This window comes from Hevea brasiliensis, unplaced genomic scaffold (genome assembly GCF_030052815.1).
Source record: "Hevea brasiliensis isolate MT/VB/25A 57/8 unplaced genomic scaffold, ASM3005281v1 Scaf151, whole genome shotgun sequence".
NCBI lineage: Eukaryota > Viridiplantae > Streptophyta > Magnoliopsida > Malpighiales > Euphorbiaceae > Hevea > Hevea brasiliensis.
Window position 1 is genome coordinate 112,312 of NW_026614643.1, and position 22,784 is coordinate 135,095.

The 22,784-nt window shown below is 41.1% G+C and overlaps 2 non-coding genes across 2 annotated transcripts; both read right to left on the reverse strand.

Annotated features, from left to right (window-relative positions):
- Positions 1-1,839: 1,839 nt before the first annotated feature.
- On the reverse strand, positions 1,840-1,946 carry LOC131176532 (small nucleolar RNA R71). Its single transcript, XR_009146548.1, has one exon. It is a non-coding gene; the product is annotated as a small nucleolar RNA R71 (small nucleolar RNA).
- Positions 1,947-3,011: 1,065 nt separating this feature from the next.
- On the reverse strand, positions 3,012-3,118 carry LOC131176533 (small nucleolar RNA R71). Its single transcript, XR_009146549.1, has one exon. It is a non-coding gene; the product is annotated as a small nucleolar RNA R71 (small nucleolar RNA).
- Between the last annotated feature and the right edge of the window lie 19,666 nt (positions 3,119-22,784).

Here is a 22,784-nt window from a genome sequence, read left to right on the forward strand (position 1 = left end):
TTACTGGAAATGGCTGACGTGGCATTTTCGTTACTCTGATTTTATACCTCACTTTCTCTGGAATCTTCCACCTTTTTACCCATTCTAGCGCAGACCCCTAACCCATATAAAGTCTCCTTTATCATTTTCTTTCCATAAGGAGGAAGGGAGGCATTTTTGGCAAGAAAGAAGGAGAGAAAGAGAGGAGCACGTGAAGCATTTTTGCAGCAGCAGCAGGGGCTCTTTCTGCACTTTCCAGCAGCAGCTTCAGCAGCATTCTTCTGGGTTTTTCTATTCCTTAACTTAGATTTTCATTATTTCTTCATTTATACACTTGGGTTTATCTTGAAACTATGATTTGTGAGTAGTTGTTAGAGATGCTAGAGATGGGTTTGTAAGTATTGTTTTGTATTGTGGTTTTGAACTGATTTAGCCATTTAAATGAGGTTTGTTACATTTTGATTTATTGCTTGTGAGCTTGTTGCCTTGCTTGATGAATGGGCCCTTATTAAGTTAAGTTTTAATCCTTAATAGATAAACTGACAAGTGAATATTTGGGATAGATAATCTTGCAATAAACTTAGTTTTCTTGGTGTTAGAGATAAGCTAAGAGGATTAAGGGGACTTTCCAAAATCAATTAGAGCTTTAATTGGGTTTTTGTTAGGTTTAAAATACCGTGAAAACAGGGTTTGATTGAATGAAAACCAACTTTGAGATGCTTGAAAAAGGTTTCAAAAATTTAAGAATTGATTTCCCTCAAAATTACAATTCTCATGTGTTTGGCTAAATTAGGGATAAACCACATGCAAATAATATTGAAAATTCAATCTCTAGAATCACTTTAATTTTTATTGAATTTAGATTTAATTCCTCCAAATTTCATAAATAGCAAATTTCAATTTAAATTTTGGTAATCTAGTTTAATTAATTTTAGTTAATTGTTTGATTTAGTTTAAATTCCTCAAATACAAATTTTAATTTCAAATTTTATTTTTAATATCTTTAAATTTTGTCATTCTAATTAGCTTATCCTTTTATTTCCAATTTAAGCACAATTCCCTGTGGGATCGATATCATTTTTTAAAACTATACTACTGTGACCCGTGCACTTGCGGACTCACCATCAAGTTTTTGGCGCCGTTGCCGGGGAATTGTTTGTTTTTAAGTTGGATTTTAATTGTTTTAAGCTAATTAGAATTTTTATTTTCTTTTATTTTCACTACTGTTTCTTGTGTTTTTCAGGTACTTTTCTTGTTTATGAGACAATCGAAAAGCACAAGTGACACTGAATTGTTGTTCAACCTCGAATTGAAAAAATTTCACGAGCCAACAAAAAGGAATACAAGAGAAGAAAGGAAGAAGAAAAAGAAGAACAACAAAGATTTGAGCAAGAGGTGACAATTGAAAATATGGAGAATCAAAATAGAGCTATTGGTGGAAACAATAGAGGAAATGAGCAAAATAGGCAAAATGAAGTGGTTAATCAAAATGATCCTCAGAGAAGATCCATGTTGGATTATGCTTTTCCTAGATGTGCTGATGTGAGAGATAACAGACCTATTATTGGAGCTAATCAATTTGAGTTAAAGACTGGTCTCATTCAAATGGTTCAGAATTCACAATTTGGAGGTAGTCCACTTGAAAATCCTCATTCTCATTTGAAGAAATTTTTGATGATATGTGGTACACAAAGGCAGCCTAGAGTTTCAGATGAAGTGATTCGGCTCACCTTATTTCCATTCTCTCTTCGGGATTCAGCATTGGAGTGGTATGACTCACTTCCACAAGCTACTATAGCCACTTGGGAGTAACTATCTCAAGCTTTTCTATCTTAATTTTTCCTACCTGGGAAGACCACTCATTTGAGGAATTTGATGGTAGCTTTTAAGCCAAGGGATGATGAAACTTTATATGAATCTTGGATGAGATTTAAGGAGCTTGAAAGGCAATGTCCTCATCATGAAATACCCAAATGGATGATTGTTCAGAATTTCTACACCAGAGTTACTCCAGCTATTAGAAACACAATTGATTCACAAGCAGGAGGAGATTTCATGAGAATGACAAGTGAAGAATGCTATGATTTATTAGAGAAGATTGCTCATAATACCCATTTGTGGGGAAATCCTAGAGCACTTGAGCCAAAGAAGGCTGGGATTTATGAACTTGACTCAGTTAGCTACATGAATGCAAGATTTGATCGCTTGACTCACTTTCTTAGTGATTTTTGCACAAAGGCAACAACCTCAACTCCTACAACTATGCAACAAGTTGCCTTCACAGATGGAACCCAAAGTTGTGGAGTTGATTACTCTTCTTATGGTGATGATTTTTTGCAAGGACAAGCTGCTTATGCAGGAGGTTATCAATAGAAACCAATGGGAAATTCTTACTCTAATGTGAACAACTCAACATGGAGACCACAAGCAACTTTTGCTCAACAAGGTCAAAACTCAAATTATGCTCATAACCAGCAGTGTATGCAGCAGAATAGACCTCAATTTCAGCCTCAATTTCAGCCCACAAGGTAGCCACAACTTGGGATATCAAGCAAGAGCACAACAATCCCTTCCACCTCATGAACCGAAGCCAACCTTGGAAAGCATGATGGAGAAATAGAGGAAATGAGCAAAATAGGCAAAATGAAGTGGTTAATCAAAATGATCCTCAGAGAAGATCCATGTTGGATTATGCTTTTCCTAGATGTGCTGATGTAAGAGATAACAAACCTATTATTGGAGCTAATCAATTTGAGTTAAAGAATGGTCTCATTCAAATGGTTCAGAATTCACAATTTGGAGGTAGTCCACTTGAAAATCCTCATTCTCATTTGAAGAAATTTTTGATGATATGTGGTACACAAAGGCAGCCTAGAGTTTCAGATGAAGTGATTCGGCTCACCTTATTTCCATTCTCTCTTTGGGATTCAGCATTGGAGTGGTATGACTCACTTCCATAAGCTACTATAGCCACTTGGGAGCAACTATCTCAAGCTTTTCTATCTCAATTTTTCCCACCTGGGAAGACCACTCATTTGAGGAATTTGATGGTAGCTTTTAAGCCAAGGGATGATGAAACTTTATATGAATCTTGGATGAGATTTAAGGAGCTTGAAAGGCAATGTCCTCATCATGAAATACCCAAATGGATGATTGTTCAGAATTTCTACACCAGAGTTACTCCAGCCATTAGAAACACAATTGATTCATAAGCAGGAGGAGATTTCATGAGAATGACAAGTAAAGAATGCTATGATTTATTAGAGAAGATTGCTCATAATACCGTTTGTGGGGAAATCCTAGAGCACTTGAGCCAAAGAAGGTTGGGATTTATGAACTTGACTCAGTTAGCTACATGAATGCAAGATTTGATCAGTTGACTCAGCTTCTTAGTGATTTTTGCACAAAGGCAACAACCTCAACTCCTACAACTATGCAACAAGTTGCCTTCACAGATGGAACCCAAAGTTGTGGAGTTGATTAATCTTCATATGGTGATGATTTTTTGCAAGAACAAGCTGCTTATGCAGGAGGTTATCAACAGAAACCAATGGGAAATTCTTACTCTAATGTGAACAACTCAACATGGAGACCACAAGCAACTTTTGCTCAACAAGGTCAAAGCTCAAATTATGCTCATAACCAGCAGTATATGCAGCAGAATAGACCTCAATTTCAGCCTCAATTTCAGCCCACAAGGCAGCCACAACCTGGATATCAAGCAAGAGCACAACAATCCCTTCCACCTCATGAATCGAAGCCAACCTTGGAAAGCATGATGGAGAAATTTTTTGCTGAACAAAGCAAAATGAATAGCAAATTAGAGGAAGAAATGCAACACATGAGACAAACCATGGATCAATTACAAGTACACAACCGCATGTTGGAGACTCAATTGGCTCAACAAACAAGCTCATCGGAAAGTAAATCCTATGGGAAACTACCTAGCTAACCACAAAACCCTCATGAACAATGTAAGGTTGTGACCTTGAGAAGTGGTAAGAAAGTTGGTCAAGAGAGTGAAAACAAGAGAGAAGAAAAAGAGAGCACAAAAGAAGAAAATTCAGTTGAGAGCAAGAAAAATGAAAAAGAAGAAGAAAGCAAAAGTGAGCAAGATGAGGGAGAAAAACCATACATCCCACTTGAACCTTGCAAGCCCACCCTTCCCTACCCTCAAAGATTCATCAAGCACAAGCTAGACAAACAATTTGGCAAATTCCTTGAAGTGCTAAAGAAGTTGTATATCAATATGCCATTCACTGAGGCACTATCCCAAATGCCAAGTTATGCCAAGTTTTTGAAGGAGATTCTTACCAACAAGAGAAGGCTAGAAGATTATGACACCATCAACTTGGGAGAGCAATGCAAAGGCTATAATCTAAGAAGTTACCTCCCAAACTCAAAGATCCGGGTATGTTTTCCATTCCTTATCATATTGGTGATAATTGTGTGGCAAATGCCTTATGTGACCTTAGAGCTAGTGTCAGCCTAATGCCTCTTTCAATATATGAGAAGTTGAATATGGGAGAGTTGAAGCCCACAAACATGTATCTTTCATTGGCTGACCGTTCAATTAAGTATCCAGAAGGCATTCTAGAAAATGTGCCTATCAAGGTTGGGAAATTCTACATTCCGGTGGACTTTGTCATTTTAGATATGGAAGAAGACACAAAAGTTCCATCTTATTGGGAAGACCCTTTTTGGCAACAGCTGGTGCATTAATTGATGTAAAGGGTGAGAAATTGACACTTAGAGTGGGAGATGATCAAATGATATTCAACATCAATCCAGCCATGAAAAGGAAACATGAAGAAGTTGAGTCTTATTTGCGAGTAGACATTATTGATGAGATTGTTCAAGAGCATTTCAAAAAAAGCTATCCACAAGACCCTCTTGAAAACTGCTTAGTCCATGGTGGGAGCATTGATGATGATAATCACAACATAGCCGCTTTTGCACAACACTTGGAGAGCTCTCCACCACATCCTGAAGCCACAATTTTTCAGCTTGAAGAAGTGCAAACTTTGGAGCTTAAACCACCATCATTAAAGGTAGAGGATGCCCCAAAGGTAGATCTTAAACCTCTTCCTTCCAACCTCAGGTATGCTTTTCTTGGACCCAATGGAACATATCCTGTTATAATTAATGCATCTTTGACTGATATTAAGAATGAAAAATTGTTGAGAGTTTTGAGAGAATATAGAAGAGTTTTGGGTTATGCAATTGATGATATAAAGGGAATTAGTCCAACAGTTTGTATGCATAGGATTTTCCTAGAGCCAAATAGTAAACCTTCCATTGAACACCAAAGAAGATTGAATCCTACAATGAAGGATGTTGTGAAAAAGGAAATCCTAAAATTACTAGCTGCTGGAATTATTTACCCCATTTCTGATAGTGAGTAGATTAGTCCTGTGCATGTTGTACCAAAAAAAGGTGGGGTGACAGTTGTTAAAAATGAGAATAATGAGTTGATACCCATTAGAACTGTTACAGGTTGGAGAATGTGCATAGACTATAGGAAGTTGAACAATGCTACAAGAAAAGACCATTTTCCCTTCCTTTTATGGATCAAATGTTAGAGAGATTAGCCAAGCATTCTTTCTTTTGTTATTTAGATGGATATTCTGGTTTCTTTCAAATTCCAATCCATCCTGATGACCAAGAAAAAACTACCTTTACCTATCCCTATGGCACTTTTTCCTATCGAAGGATGCCATTCGGATTGTGTAATGAGCTTAGCACATTTCAAAGGTGCATGATGGCCATTTTTTCTGATTTTATTGAAGAAATTATGGATGTCTTCATGGATGACTTTTCAGTATATGGAACTAATTTTGATTCATGCTTGACTAATTTGTCTAAAATCTTGCAGAGATGTGCTGATAATGATTTGGTATTAAATTGGGAGAAATGCCACTTTATGGTCCAAGAGGGGATCGTTTTAGGGCATTTGATCTCAAACCGGGGAATTGAAGTAGATAGAGCCAAAATAGAAATTATTAAAAATGCCCTCCAACCACCACAAAGGAGTGCGGAGTTTTCTTGGACATGCCGGGTTTTACCGGCGATTTATTCAGGATTTTTCTAAACTTGCTAAACCCTTAACAAATCTCTTGAATCATGATGTTAAATTTGATTTTAATTAAGATTGTATGGTTGCTTTTTGCAGTTTAAAGACAGCCTTAACAATAACTCCTATCATGCAACCCCCGGATTGGACTTTTCCATTCGAAATCATGTGTGATGCAAGCGAGTTTGCTGTTGGAGCTGTCCTTGGCTAGCGAAAAGATAGAAAACCTTATGCCATTTACTATGCAACTGAACCCTTGATGAAGCTCAAGTCAATTATGCTACAACTGAAAAGGAGTTACTTGCGGTAGTATTTGCACTCAATAAATTTCGTTCTTATTTGGTCAACTCAAAGGTAATAGTTTTCACTGATCATGCAGCAATAAGGTATTTAATGAGCAAGAAAGAAGCTAAATCTAGGTTGATTAGATGGATTTTGTTACTTCAAGAATTTGATTTAGAAATAAGAGATAAAAAAGGTGTTGAGAATGTGGTGGCTGATCACCATTCTAGGATAAAAACTGAAAACAAAAATTGTCGCAAGGTGATTTGCGGTCGCCTGAACGAACCCTCACCGAAGTGGAAAAGAATGAGGAGTCGCCACTTTAGTTTTGAGGGAAACTAAAGAAAACCATTTGTGAAGATAAATTGAAATAAAACCACTTCAAAACAGAGATTCTAAGTTCGGGGTCCGTAAACGGGTGGGGAAGGTGTTAGGCACCCCACCTCGTCCCTTAATTAGGAAAAGTAGATTTAACTTCGCAATCTTTATAAATTAGTTAGGAGGACTTGAATGGAAATGTTAATCCTTTTGACAAAAGGAATATTTGATTTTTCACTAATTCGGATTACCCAGATACATAAGTAAATGAGACAACCTTAGTGAGTTACTGTTGTATGTTAGTTTTGTTTGAAGGGCTATTTTATTAGAATCCAATTTTTGAAATTAGATGACAACTCTCCTCCGATCTCTTTTAAATATTTATTTAAATTTTAGATTGAGAACCGGATAAGAACTCTCCTCCGATCTCTTTTAATATTCATTTAAATTTTAGGTTGAGAACCGGATAAGAACTCTCCTTCGATCTCTTTTAATATTTATTAAAATTTTTTAAGCTTGAGGACCGGATAAGAACCCTCCTCCGATCTCTTTTAATATTTATTAAAATTTTTAAGCTTGAGAACCGGATAAGAACTCTCCTCCAATCTCCTTTAAAATATTTGTTAAAATTTTAGATTGAGAATCGGATAAGAACCCTCCTCCGATCTCCTTTAAAATATTTGTTAAAATTTTAGATTGAGAATCGGATAAGAACCCTCCTCCGACCTCTTTTAATTAAATGGTAGTCGGATAAGGATTTTTTCGATCTCTCTAAATTTTACCTATCGAGAGGGCCTAAGGCTAAGGGTTCTGACGTTCAAAGGTGTCAGGGGGTCTGCGCAAGACTTCTTTAACTTATTTGTACCTTAGGACTGGGCAGGGGATGCCAAACCGAATCCTCTGACCTTCCTATATGGTCGCCTCACCAGCATTTTTTGGTAGCCGATCTATTCCATTTAGTTATCCAGGTTTGGTTTTACTCGCCTTATAACGCCTTGCCTATGACCCATCGAGTCATTCTAGTGACTCAGCTTTACCATTTTCCAGGCTTATTATTCAGACCTTTCATTATTTCAAAAGGACTCTTAAGTTGCTGTTACCCACATCTCATCCAACCACTTATGTATCGCTTGGAACTAGATGACTTACGCCGTAAATAATAAAGATTAACAAAGGTATCGACACTAAATAAACTAGAGCACAACCTTTCTCTGTATCTTTCTAGCGTGATATGAACTTAAAGAAAATAACATACGTAAAGAAAGAAGAATGGAAATGCGTAAAACAAGAACTAAACTTGATAAAATGGCAACATGAATACTGACCTGTCAGGAGTCGATTCTAGTGAACTAACCGAGAATCACAAAACGCAATAAGATTGCAAGTTGATAGCCGGGAGACTAAGGTTCGCCTTGGAACAAAGAGTGCTTCACTAAATGCAATCGAGTCAGAATTATACCTGAGTTTAAATGAGATTGAGCATGGGCGATGGAAGTGAAAATAAAGATAACAAGGAACTGAAAAATGTGAACGCTACGAGATAATGAATGAGCTGAAAATAGAGAGTTTCAGTGTTCAAAATCTTTTAAGGAAACACTTTAGAAAACTGGTTCCCAAAGTTCTTCTTATGAAAGCAGAGTAACGATCTGAATTAAATTTCAGAGTTCTTCCGCTATAGTAACTTCCTCCTTTTTTGTCCGTCCTTTAAATAGTTTTTCATGCAGGTATTTATAGGGACCGGGTGTTCACCTTGAAGGGTCAGGATCTATCTTGAGGGAGATGGAGGGTCAAGATTTCAAAGGACATAATCCTAAGCTCAAGAATTAAAGAGAATCAGAATAGACGGCCGAGATCCACTTCAGAATATTTGTCTTTTTCCTCCTCTAATCTGACGGTCCCAAATTCTCTTGTCCGGGGCGATCCAAGGGCTAGGAGTGAAAGGCGCTGGTTTTGTCGTCTTCTTCTTTGATCCAAGGGCCTTAGGCTCGTCCTTACAAATTGGATCAACGGTGGAGATTGGGAGGTACAAACACATGACATATTCTAGCACCCGCCGCATGCGGGCGATTCTGGGGCATGCGGTTGAGATTTTACTTGCAACGCTTTAACTACCTCGGCTCTGATCATGGCGACGGTGGTAGGCGCCTTATTCTTTTTGTTTTCTGCTCTCTCTTCCTTTTCGATCTTCTTAACATGATCCTTCTCCGATCTTTCATACCGGTCTCCCATCTTCCGATCTCTATTATTCCAATATTTCCCTTATTCAGTTCCTGGTCGGCCAAAGCATTAATTCCTCGATTCCCAAGCGCCCGCTTTTCGCTTAGCAATAAATGCCCGATTTTCCCTATATATACCTCGATGGAAGAGACTTTCCTCATTCGATTTTCCTCTCTTCCTTCTTACTTTCCAGTTCTAGCTGCTCCGGCAGAAGTTCCGGCCACGATTGTGGCTTTTGATCCTTTTCCGATGGACCTCTTTATTCCCCGACTGAAAATTTACGATCCCGGTGATAGAGGAATTATGATGACCTTATCTGATGATGGTGAGAGAACTGGACTAACTAACCGATCCGGTCGAGGACCTTGATCGCCGATCTCGAGCCGCTCGATCGATAACCGCGAACCGATTTTGGCCGAAAATCGCTAACGTTCACGACCCTTGGCGGTTGCCCTTCCAAGTTTATTCGCTTCACCGCATTGGGTGTTCCGACAATGACTTTCCTTCACACCGGTGTTCCGACAATGCTCGGCTCGAGCGGTAATACCGTGACGATCTCTCTCTTTCTCATGAGAGTCGTTGTCACGCCATCTAAGCCGTACATCTATCCGATGTCGTCACGGTCTTCCGTCGAACACATCCTTTGGATCACCACACTGGCTTTGACATAGGCCCCTTAGATGGGATGTTCCGCTGATCGCTAGAGATCGGCTTTTGATGTAGTCAAGTCCTTAAATGTAATCCGATCTCTTGAAATCGCCCAAATAATGTAATCTGACTTTTGGAAATGTAATCTGATCTCTTGGGATCGCCCAAATGATGTAATCTGGCTTTTGGAAATAAAATTTTATTTTGACAGTTATCATTTTATTATTATTGCTTTCGATCTCTGAAGTGTTTGTCCGATCCGTTCCCAATCGAATAGCTTTATCCGATCCATACTTCCAAACATCATTTTGAATTAGCCGATCCCTAACTATCCGGTCCCTCCTTATGGAATTTTGGAATATTCGTGAGATATATCAGAACAGCTGGCGAGTCCCGCTAACCGATGCAGTGCCTGGAACATCGTGAGCATTAAATGCTCGGACGAGTATAAATAGGGGTGGGGTTAGCCAAATGCTCCCGTATGTCATTTTCAGTCTCTCGCTCACAACTTCAAAATTCTCTCATTTTCTCAAGTTCTTCCGACGCCTATCAGACTCCGGTAAGGGCTTTGATCTTTCTTTTAGTTGAAATTCTTTATTTCCTTTGAAAATGAGCGGTGTCGAGGGTCAGAGAGCGGCAAGCCCCCCTTCCATTCAAGTCTCGTGGTCATCCGATGAGGTAGAGGTGGTCGGACCGTGCGTTCAGACTGAACCTGTTAGGGCCTCCGCCCCAATTCAGGGGCAGGCGACATCTTCGAAATGAACACATTCTTCAGGGAGAGAAAACCTCCCCATGGACGAGCTACCGTCCATTCTTAAAGAAACCGACCTACAGTCGTTCAGCCAAGAATACAACATTCACCCTGACTTATTCGAACTCATTAAGTGTCACGGCGATCTTCAAGCCGATCACTTCTTTGAGGGGAATGACATGATCATGGTGTACGAAGAGCAGTTAAAAGCCGGGCTGCGGTTCCCTTTAGACGACTTCTTCAAAGAAGTTCTGAAATTTCACCAAGTATGCATCGCCCAAGTTCACTCGAACTCGTGGCGGATCCTTGTGGCCTGTGCCGAGCTAAGGGAATTAGTCCTACTGCCAAGGTGTTCGCCGACCTTCATAGGTTAACTCGTTGAAAGGACGACGAGTATTGGTTTTTCCAAAGTAAACCCACCGCAGTTTTTTACCGATCTGCCGTCCTCCCTTAAGAATTGGAAGAACCGCTTTTTTATCCTGAGAAGCAAAATCCCAAACGGTTTTGAGGGTTTCCCACGCAGTTGGCTGCACCAGGGTCCATTAATTCCGAGGCACCTTACCCTGAATAGGGAAGAGGGTGCAATGGTGATGGATTTGAAAGAGCAGGCGAGTAGAGAGAAGTTCTCTTGCCTGGATGCGGTGACTGCCGAGCTGCACCATTGGACTATGGAATTGATCTCCGGCAAAGATCGCGGCTTCACTCTCGACTCGGCATCGGTATTTTCTACATCTCGCATCTCAGACCTTAGCGATCTCACCGACCTCTTCTTTGTGCAGTATGGCAAGCTAAGCCTCCAAGGAGAGTCGGAAGCGAAAGAGGGAGATCTCCCGGAAGGTATGGGAGATGAAGCGGGCCGAGGAGATGCAGACACCTCGTCACAAGCCCGGGGAAATACGAGAAGGCTCATCTCAACCTTCGGGACCGCCGATCTCCGAGGTGGAAGTGATCCGATCTCCTCCTGAGGGAAGAGCCGCCTCCGCCTCCTCCAGCTTGTTCCGGCGCAAGGGGGTCCTTCCCAACAACAGTGAGGCCCATTTCTCACAAAGGCCTGTGTCTTGGTCCATTCATCGGAGAAAATCGCACGGTTCGGGAGAATCTGGTTTCGCCAAGGTGTCAAGCGCCCTCTATCTACCTTCGAGAAGATCGATAGGCCGTCTCCTGATAGCCTTGATGATATCTTGACCAGATCTATGAGCTTGAACGTTGAGTGTTTGGTGAATCAAAGACATGATCCGAGAAGGCGATCGCCGGGTAAATAGGTCGAGAGGATAGGTCATGAAGCAGCTTCCCTCCAATCCCAACTATCATCAACTCGGGACTACATATCTTAACTTGAGGGGCGATCGAAGTATTACTAGGACAAGCTGGCCGAGCAAGCTCATGTTCTGGCTGAGCGGGATCATGCTCTTGAGGAAGTGCAAGCGCTCCGGGCCAATGAAGCTGCTCAACTTGCTCACCTTGCTGAGGAGCTCAAGGCTCAAGGCGAAAGAGGAAGAGATGGTGACTGGAGTGGCCGACGCTTATGTAAATGCCCACAGAGATCTCCTGGCTGAGCTCAAGAAGCGTTACCCTGAGGAGGACTTCTCTTGAATGGCCAACCTGGCTCCCGAGGATGAAGGCGAGGAGAGTGAGGAGGCTGAGGGTGAGGGGGGAGACGGACAAAATGTAGATCAGGCTGGGGGTGATCCTCCAGCTGAATAACTTGTACAAATTTTTGAAATGAAATGAAATGGAATACCTCTTTTATTCGATGAATGGTTGTGATCGAAAAATTTCTAAATTATTTAAACACTTGATTGTCTGAGTATGTTGAAATAACTGAAAGTGATTATTAACCTAAGTGTGAGAGATCGGAAAACACAATGAGCATGAGATCGGTAGGGAACCAACGCTAAACGGACTTGATTAAAATTAGAAATTTGGCTTGAACATTTAAGATCGGATCATCATTAAACCGAACGGAACCTTTGATTATTCTTAAACTTTTGAAAGGGAGATCGCAACAAAAATGGTAACAAAGATCTAGTGTCGACTCAATTTCGCTTGTCCATAGAGATCGTGAATATACTTGATCGGTCGAGATTCGACAATGGGTTTGAGAGATCGGTGAGTGATTTAATAGACCTGTAAGGCTTTGACCGATGTGAGGACTTAGTATTGATTCAATTCCTTGTGAGGAGAGATCGAAATGTGGTTATCTAGCAAAGAGAGATCGAAATGTGGTTAGTCACAAAGGGAGACTTAGTACTGGGGATCGGTTTCAAAGTTTATTAATTCTAGGGATCGGCCAAAATATGGTGTCGACAGCTGCCCCTCTTTACATAATTTCTATTAAAGGGAAAAATTTTCCCATGTAAGAATTATGTAAAGATTTAGACCCATATTTTGGACGATTGGGTGTTCGAAGTTAGGGAACTAAAGCATACCTAAGTTAGTGACCTAGAGATCGGCAACATAAGTTAAATTAAAATCAACTTGGATCAAGGAACCAGAGGTTGATAACGAGAAATGTAAATGCATGAAATTAAAATCAACTTAGATCAAGGAACCAGAGGTTGATAACAGGAAATGTAAATGCAGGAAATTAAAATCAACTTAGATCAAGGAACCAGAGGTTGATAACAGGAAATGTAAATTGCAGGAAATTAAAATCAACTTAGATCAAGGAACCAGAGGTTGATAAAAGGAAATGTAAATGCATGAAATTAAAATCAACTTAGATCAAGGAACCAGAGGTTGATAACAGGAAATGTAAATGCATGAAATTAAAATCAACTTAGATCAAGGAACCAGAGGTTGATAACAGGAAATGTAAATTGCAGGAAATTAAAATCAACTTAGATCAAGGAACTAGAGGTTGATAACAGGAAATTTAAATTGCAGGAAATTAAAATCAACTTAGATCAAGGAACCAGAGGTTGATAACAGGAAATGTAAATGCATGAAATTAAAATCAACTTAGATCAAGGAACCAGAGGTTGATAACAGAAAATTTAAATTGCAGGAAATTAAAATCAACTTAGATCAAAGGAACCAGAGGTTGATAACAGGAAATGTAAATTGCAGGAAATTAAAATCAACTTAGATCAAGGAACCAGAGGTTGATAACAGGAAATGTAAATTGCAGGAAATTAAAATCAACTTAGATCAAGGAACCAGAGGTTGATAACAGGAAATGTAAATTGCAGGAAATTAAAATCAACTTAGATCAAGGAACCAGAGGTTGATAACAGGAAATGTAAATTGCAGGAAATTAAAATCAACTTAGATCAAGGAACCAGAGGTTGATAACAGAAAATGTAAATTGCAGGAAATTAAAATCAACTTAGACCAAGGACCCAGAGGTTGATAACAGGAAATGTAAATTGCAGGAAATTAAAATCAACTTAGATCAAGGAACCAGAGGTTGATAACAGGAAATGTAAATGCATGAAATTAAAATCAACTTAGATCAAGGAACCAGAGGTTGATAACAAGAAATGTAAATTGCAGGAAATTAAAATCAACTTAGATCAAGGAACCAGAGGTTGATAACAGGAAATGTAAATTGCAGGAAATTAAAATCAACTTAGATCAAGGAACCAGAGGTTGATAACAGGAAATGTAAATGCATGAAATTAAAATCAACTTAGATCAAGGAACCAGAGGTTGATAACAGGAAATGTAAATTGCAGGAAATTAAAATCAACTTAGATCAAGGAACCAGAGGTTGATAACAGGAAATGTAAATTGCGGGAAATTAAAATCAACTTAGATCAAGGAACCAGAGGTTGATAACAGGAAATGTAAATTGCACTTACAAAGCAAGCCTAATCCGACACAAGAAGTTCTTCCCAATGAAGTGTACTTAATGTAATCCCAAGGCCAATGATGAATGGAGGACGAGTTGTAAGACTTGACCTATGGCCTCATTTCTTCAAATGCCCCATTTCTTTTTTTACTTTCTCCCAAAAGCGCTCATGGTTTTCACTTCCCCTTCGTCTATATGACTAGAAGTGCCCTTCCGGGTTTTCACCTCTAGTTTTCTCCTTTTTATTTTGGCTTGCTCTTTTCAGGACGCCCTTCCGGGTTTTCGTCCTTCGCTCATTTTACAGAAAGCGCCCCTTTGGGGTTCTCGCCTTCTTCCACACATTTTGCTAGGAGCGCCCTTTCGGGTTTTCACTCCTACCCCCCCTTTTCTTCCAGGTCATTTCCTGCAAATCTCATAGTAAAGTACGTGAGGTTATCAATTGTCAAATCTTAATCTTATGGCAAAAAATTTTAACAGATCAATAGCGCATTAAATAACGAGATTGCAGAAAGATAATGTTAAAGAGTGAGTATAAAGGGAAGATAAAAGCATAGGGAACGAAATATGACTTTATTATAGCTTTAATAAAAACAAAGATAGCGTTTCAAAGGAAAAGGGTACAAGGATAGATCTCACATATTCCTTGTGGCTTGCTTTGAAATCCCTTAACTGCCATTATTTCAAGTTCTCTGAAGCCTCATGTCATGACGGTTTCTTCTCCATCCTGCTTCATGCCCCATTCCTTATTTCTCCATTTTGGTTCTTGGGACTCTTCTGGTTTTCACCCTAGCCCCTTTTTATTTATTTTTTTTTTTTTAGGCTCGCTTCTTTCGTGACGCCTTTCTCGGTTTTAATCCTTCACTAATTTTACAGAAAGCGCCCCTTCGGGGTTTTCACCTTCTTTCACACATTTTGTCGAGCGCCTTTCTGTTTTCAATCCCACCCATTTTTTTTTTTTTTTTTTTAGGCATAGTATCTCTTGACTGTCAAGATTCACTGTGTCTTGGCAATTCTTCACCATCCATGTGGGTCAAGATCAAGGCTCCTCTAGAAAATGCCTTTAACCACATAGGGTCCTCGTAGGTTGGTGACCATTTGCCGGGATCATTTTGATTCGACAAAGACTTTCTTCGTAATCAGTCCCCGGTTGGAATTTGCGTGGCGAACGCTTTGTCAAATGCCCTAGCCATTCTCCTCCGTATAATTGCCCATGACATGTCATTGTTAACCTTTTCTCATCCAAAGAAGTTTAACTGATCCAACCTCGATTGGATCCATTCTGACTCATCAATCCTTGATTCCTTCAGAATCCTTAGGAAAGGAATTTCAACTTCAATAGGTAATACTGATTCCATTCCGTAAACCGGAGTATGGAGTTGCCCTGCTGAGGTTCTTATAGAAGTCCTAGTATGCGTGAAGAGCGTAGGAAGCATATCATGCCAATCCCTATATGTGACCGTCATTTTCCTGATTATCCTCTTGAGATTTTTGTTTGCGCTTCCACCGCCCATTCATCCTGGGACGGTATGGGGAGGAATTGAGATGTCGATTTTGTATTGATCACACAATCTCTCGAATCTTTGGACCATTGAGATTCTTGGCGTTGTCGGACGATTTCATTGGGGAGGCCATGCCGGCAGATGATTTTGTTTCTGAGTAATTTGAGAATCGTGTTCTGTGTAATTTGGGCGTTTGACTTGGCTTCGACCCATTTATAAAAATAATCGATTGCTACCGTGATAAACCTATGCTCATTGGATGCCTTAGGTTGATGGGACCAATCACATCGATGCCCCACATTGCGAAGGGCCATGGTGAGACAAGGTTGAACAACTTGTGAGGTGGCACATTTATCTGATCTACATAAATCCGACACTTATGGCACTTTCGAAATACTCGATGCAATCCTTTTCCATTGTAGTCCAAAATACCCACGCCGCATGATTTGCTTAGCCATCATGTGCCCATTGGCATGGGTTGCACAATTTCTCATGAGTCTCAAAAAGGATCTTCTTCGCCTCTTTGCATCCACACATCTCAACAATTCGCGTTGGGGCTCCTCTTGTATAGGGTTTCTCCATCGGGAAGTATTCCAATGCTAATCTCCGAATCATCCTCCTTTCGCTTTTGCTCGCTCAAGGGAATCCTCCGGTTTTGCAAGAAACAGATGTCATGATACCAAGGTTTACCATCGTGTTCTTCTTCAATCATGAAGCAATAAGTCGCTCATTCCTTGTCTTAATCTTTAATATCCGAGTCATCCGCTCTTCTTCGATTTGAGCCATAATGCTAGAGTAGCTAAGGCATCAAGAAATTGATTCTTGTCTCACGAGATGAGTGAAAGAGATTTCTTCAATTTCTTAATCACCCAAGAAGTATTTCCGATAAGGGATCACTGATCCTTAGTTTGCCATTCTCCTCGACTGATAAATAATCGTACGAGTCTCCGTATACTTCCAACTTCCTGATTTTCATTTCGATGGCAGCCTGTAGACCCATCACACAAGCTTCGTATTCCGCGACGTTGTTGGTGCAGTCAAATCTCAACTTGACAGCTATCGGAAAGTGTTTTCCATCCGGGGATATCAATACGGCTCCAACTCCATTGTCGGACAAATTGACAGCTCCGTCGAAATACATTTCCCATACATCGGCTGGCCCCTCTTCTTCGCAGTCTACTTCATTAATATGCTCATCAGGGAACTCAAAATCCAGAGCTTCATAATCCTGGATAGGATTTTCTGCTAGGAGGTCGGCGATCACGCTACCTTTCACCGCCTTTCGGGTCATATAAACTATGTCATATTGGGAGAGTATGACCTGCCACTTGGCTATCCTGCCTGGCACGAATGAGCTTTCGAATACATATTTGATAGGATCCATCCTGGAGATGAGCCATGTCTTGTGATTCAACATGTAGTGTTTGAGGCGATTTGTCAGTCTGTGCTAACGCGCAGCAAGTTTTCTAGGAAAGAGTACCTCGACTCGCAATCATTGAACTTTTGCTCGTATAATAAATAGCCCTCTCTTTCGCCAAGATCATCATGTTGTCCCAAAACACATCCCATCGAAGTTCTCGTTGGATCGCCATATACAGATCGAGGCCTCCCGCCACTGTGGAACCAATACGTGGGCTTGACAGATATCGCTGATTGTCTCAAAAGCCTCTTGACAAACTGAATCCCATTGAGTGGTGTTGTTCTTTCGGAGCAGTCTAAAAATAGGCTCGTCCTTAGCAGTGAGATTGGAAATAAACCTTGATATGTAGTTCAATTTTCCTGTGAAATCATGCACCTCCTTCGCTTCTTGGGATGGCATTTCTTGAATAGCTCGAACCTTGTCCGATCTACCTCTATTCCTTCTCGCCACTATGAATCCCAACAATTTCCCGACCTAGCTCCGAATATGCATTTGGTGGTTCATTTCAACCGATATTTCCGAGTCTCTCAAATACTTTCTCATCACCGCACGTGGCTCTCTTCTCCCTAGATTTGATGATCATATCATCCACGCACACCTCTACTTCTTTATGCATCATATCGTGGAATAATGTGACCATAGCGTTGATAGGTAGCACCGCATTCTTCAACCCAAAGGCATGACCCGATAGCAAAATACTCCCATTGAGTGATAAAAGCGCTTTTCTCTTTGTCTTCCTCATCCATTGGGATTTGATTGTACCTGCATGCCCCATCAATGCATGAACACCTGCCCAATCCCGCAGCATTGTCTACTAACACATCAATGTGGGGGAGAGGGAAATCATCCTTTAAGTTTGCTCTATTAAGATCCCTGCAATCAATGCACACCCTAACTCTCCCATCCTTCTTCATTACCGGGACAACGTTAGCTATCCATTGGGGATATTTGACTACTTCCAGGAACCCAAAGATCATATTGTTTCTTGACTTCATCCCAACTTTGAGCAAAGGTGTCGATTCATTCTTCTTAGTTTCGCTTCACAGGATTGTCCTTAATAAGGGGAATTTTGTGCGCCACTATCCGGGGTCTAAACCAACCATATCATCATAGCTCCAGAAAATACGCCCAGAATTCTCTAAGCAAACTGATTATGTCTCCTGATTCTTCACTCTCCACTATCTTAAGCTCCCTTTTTACTTCTTCAGTGCCTAAGTTTATGGTGCGTGTTTTGTCTCCACAAGGCACTAGGGAAGGTTCATCCTTTTCACCTCTTTCTTCTGTAAGATCTTCCTCAGATTCACTTGAAGTAATGGCAGTTATGGGGATTTCAAAATTAACTGCAGGAATTTCTGAGTCTATTGAATTATTAGGTGTTAATTGATGAATGGTCCTGAATGAATGAAAATAGAACATATTATAAGGATGGAATTCAAAAGGAAAGAAAGAGAGAATTGGATTTAAAATGCGCTATTAATTCATTAATATTTATGCCATAAGAAAAAGGTCCATTTACAGAGTTACACTTGCCACCATGGACAAAATGATCAAGTGTAGATAACCAAAGGTACTTTACTCGAGATTGAGTATGTGGATGTCCTCCGCTGTCAGCTTGTCTAGCTCTTGCCCTCGCCTATTGGCGAGACCAGAGCCTCATACAAGGAATCCAGTGGACGACATCAATGGATGGTTCATCAGTGATTCTTCCACATCCGCCGATTTTCAATGACCGGTTTAGTGAAGATCTCGCGATTCCTGGACTACCTTCCTTTTTCCCATTTTCTCGTCAAATCTTTGATCCCGAAGCATTTTCCTCATCCGTAATCGCCCATCCATAAGGGCATCTTCCTCATATCCCAAACCACAATGGCCTACCTTCTCCGATAGCCAGATGGGTTCCACGATTCCTCAGAATGTGGCGCCTAGGCCTTTGCCTTCTTCGTACACACTCCTCGACATTATCTTGGCTACCATAGCCATAACCCCTTCATTTCTCGGTTTCTTGTAACTCAAGGGCCTGAAGGAGCTTTCCAACGACTCTCACCGCCTACATAAGGGAGTGATTGTGGCTTGGTGACCAAAATGGCTTCTTCTCCTCTTACGTTGATGATTTTACCGCCCATAATGTATTTTATCTTCTGGTGCAGAGTTGAGGGAACGACGTTCGCAGAATGGATCCACGGCCTCCCCAGCAACATAGTGTAGGCCGGTTCAATATTCATCACCTGGAATGTGACGTTGAAGGTACATGCACCAATTTGGAGTGGTAAATCAATATCTCCCAACACTTTTCTTCTGGAACCATCAAAGGCTCTTACCACCATAGCACTTTGACGATATCCGATTGGTCAATCGCAATCTAGCCAAGGTAGCATCGCGCATACATTGAGAGTCGATCCGTTATCAATTAGTACCTTGGCTACTATACAACCCTTACATTTCACCGTTACATGCAGAGCTTTAGTGTGCCTTAAACTCACTGGTCTATCTCGCCTTCCGAGAAAGTAACAAAATGGATGCTCGATTTGTCCCACTATCTTCTCAAACCGCCTGAGTGATATCGGGTTTACAAAGGCCCGATCTGTGATTCTCTGCAAGGCTTGCTCGGCACTTCGAGCTCAAGATCGATAACAAAGTGAAATTCGGCAGTGTGTCTTTCTCAATCGCTTCCACCACATCGTATTCACTGCTTTCATTATTTGGAGCAGAGTTCTTCCTCTTCTTTATGTCCTAGCAGTTCTACTTCCTCCGCTTTCTCAACCTCCTCTTCTCAGATTCTTCAAAGGACTCTCCCATTTTTACTTTCCCTTTTCTCTTTTCTTTCTTCGCTCGTGAACACCTCCCACTTCGAAAGTTATGAACTCGACCTCTTTCTCAAGCGAGGAGGATTTTGTGGCAAATGACAGTCAAGATTAACTCGGGAGTAGTATCGTGGTAGGTCCCAGATAAGTCATTTTAAAATGCTCATGAGGAGTAAAACATGGTTTTGGTGGTGCCGAGGCAAGGCAAGATTAGAGTCGATGTAATCGCTTGACGCTCCTTGAGTGAAAACTTGGAAATTATAGTTCCAAGGCACAACGTGAGTATTGGGTGACAGGAGCCGAGGCGGAGTTCGATAACTAAGCATCGCGTGAGGCTACCGGGGTGAGAAGGTGATTCGGGTTTAGGGGTAGAAGCATTCCTACTGTATCTAGTTGTGTTCACTCCCTTCGCCTTCAACCTTGTCCGCATCTCGTAACTTTGAGGGATAGCAAGTTCAACCTCTTGCTTGAATCCTCACACTCGCACTCATGATCACCTACCCTCCATGGTAAGGACATCCCGTATCCTTATCGACTCGATACTGAGGGCAAAGGTAGCCTTCCTTCATTGCTATGGCAAAAATTTCTCAAAGTGAGGAATCACTGCCTACCTCCTGTCAACCTTTCTCCGTCAGCTCTATCATATTTACACCATTGCCCGCATTATGGTTGGGCAATGGGTTTGATGTAACATTGGGGAGGGAACCATTTCTCAATTTTCAGCCACCCATTCTCGATTAGAGCGTGTACTCTCCCCGAGTGCTCCGCAGCTTGTCGCTGAATGCCCTTGTGCCCTCCATGATACTCACAACGGCAAAGGGCATCATACCACCTGGGATATGGAGGCTGAATTGGGTCTAGGGAACTGCATACATCTGGTTTATACCGACATGGTATCGGTATATTTCACCGAGCGGAGGGGAAGAGGTGGATCGTGGTTTCTTGGGGTCTTGGGTTGTTTTGTGGTGGTCTCGCTGAGCAGAGGAGGAGGTGGTCTAGGTTGGTAATTTGTAGGTGGGGATACTGTGGCGCGGGTGTGGATAATTCGGGAAAGGAGGCGGAATGTTTGTGATGGTTTGGCCATGAGGGGAAGGATATGGCCGGTAGTTATTTTGGGGAAGTGGGGAGTAATTATTCTGCCGGGTGATGGAATGCACATCACCCTCCTTTTTCTTGCCAAAATTGGCAGTCTTCTTTGTGGTTCTCACCAACTCCCGCATGTCCCATTCTTAAGTTGGCCTCTATTCTTTCACCTACCGATGATGTCTGAGAAGTCGTTGGAAGTGTTTCCAATCATCAAGTTGAAGTAAGGAGCTTTCAAAGTCTCGATGAACAGAGAGCATAGCTCATTGTCGCCACGGGGTGTACTTCCGCCTTTTCTCTCCATCTCTGGGCATACTCCTTGAAGCTTTCTCTCTTTCTCGCACTGTGTTCGAGGTCCTCCTTGTGGGGGCCACATCGCACTTAAATTTGTACTGCCTCAAGAAGGCATCAGCTAAATCCTTCCAGAGCGCAGCTTGCTCTCGCCCAATCAATGCACCACCTCGTGGTCGCCGAGAGGCTCTCATGAAAGAAGTGGACTAGCAATCACATCATCCGTCGTATGACATCTTGGCGATATAGGTGGCCAAGTGAATGCGAGGGTCTAAATTCCCGGTGTACTTGTCGAAATCGTGACTTTGAACTTGGGCGCACCACCACATCAGAACTAACTGAGCGATGCCACATCGATCGAACCATACATATTCGGTCCTTCGATCGCTCTCAATCTCTCTTCTAGAGCAAATAGTTTCTCGCTTTTCTCTCGCCTTATTTTCTCTTCCCATCGCATGAAATGCTCCCCGCTTGGGAGATGAGGGGTGGAGGAATCGAGGGATTAGAATTGAAGGGTATGGGTCGGTGTTTGAAAAGGTTGGGTAATGAGAGTAAGGTAGGTCATTATTCATGGTAGCCGGATTGACAAAGTGATTGTCGGGTCCTAATAGGTGATCAAAGGTAAAAGAAGTTGAAGCTTGGTGAGGATCCATTGTTGTAGGAGGTGGAGGAGGTAGTGGTAAGTTAGGTTCAAGTAGGTTTATTCTGGACATTTCCTCATTAGTCTCATAAGTTCGAGACCTGATCCTTCAATTCTAAACCCGCCTTGTAGGTTCTCAGATTTGTTCCCGATCTTCCATTATCTTCTTTGTTCGAGATCTTGTTAAGTACACTCGCTTGGGTTGAACTGCAGTTTGGTCGACTTGCCTTTTTGAAGCAATGTTGATTTTCTATAAGGAGTCAAAAAGGTTTTTAATGAATTTCAATTTTGTAAAACTAAAAGTCCCGGTCCGACGTAAGGATACAGTGGCATTTGTGAGCCGTAATGAAATCGCGAAAGGATGATTGCATCAACTTTATCATGGCATCGCTCGATAGTCCGATCGTGAATGATCGGATTGAATGCACATTTATGATACCCGGCCCATATAGCGCATTCAATTTTTTTCACATAACCCTAGCGAGGAGTTCCTACGGAGTCATACTATTCATTCACAATTTTGCTAAACAATGGTCCAAAAATCATTTTATTAATCAATAATTTGTACACCGATTCTTTACATTGGCCTAGGCTCGGGAGGTTCTTTATAATGAGATGACATTTTCTCGAGATACTCATATAACCTTTCTTCTTGTTTGGCTGGTCGAATGATTTCAGAGCATACTGATCTGTGTAATAGTTCTTGTTTTCCCTGTGCTATCGTTCTCTCCAGCTGGTCAACATTCTCTTTCAGCTCTTGATAAAGAGCAACTTGTCTTTCTTTCTCCTTCCTTTCCTTAGCACAGTCTTTTAAGATATCGTTGATGAGTAGTGCCTGTTCTTTCAATTCGAGCTTCTTCTTTTTGTTTTCTTGTTCATACTCTTCAACGAGTATTTCTTGGTATTTCATTTTTTCCTTAAGCTTACTATTTTGTATTTCTACTTCTTTTACCATAGCTTGGAGAGAGTCTTTTTCCTTTTCCCATCGT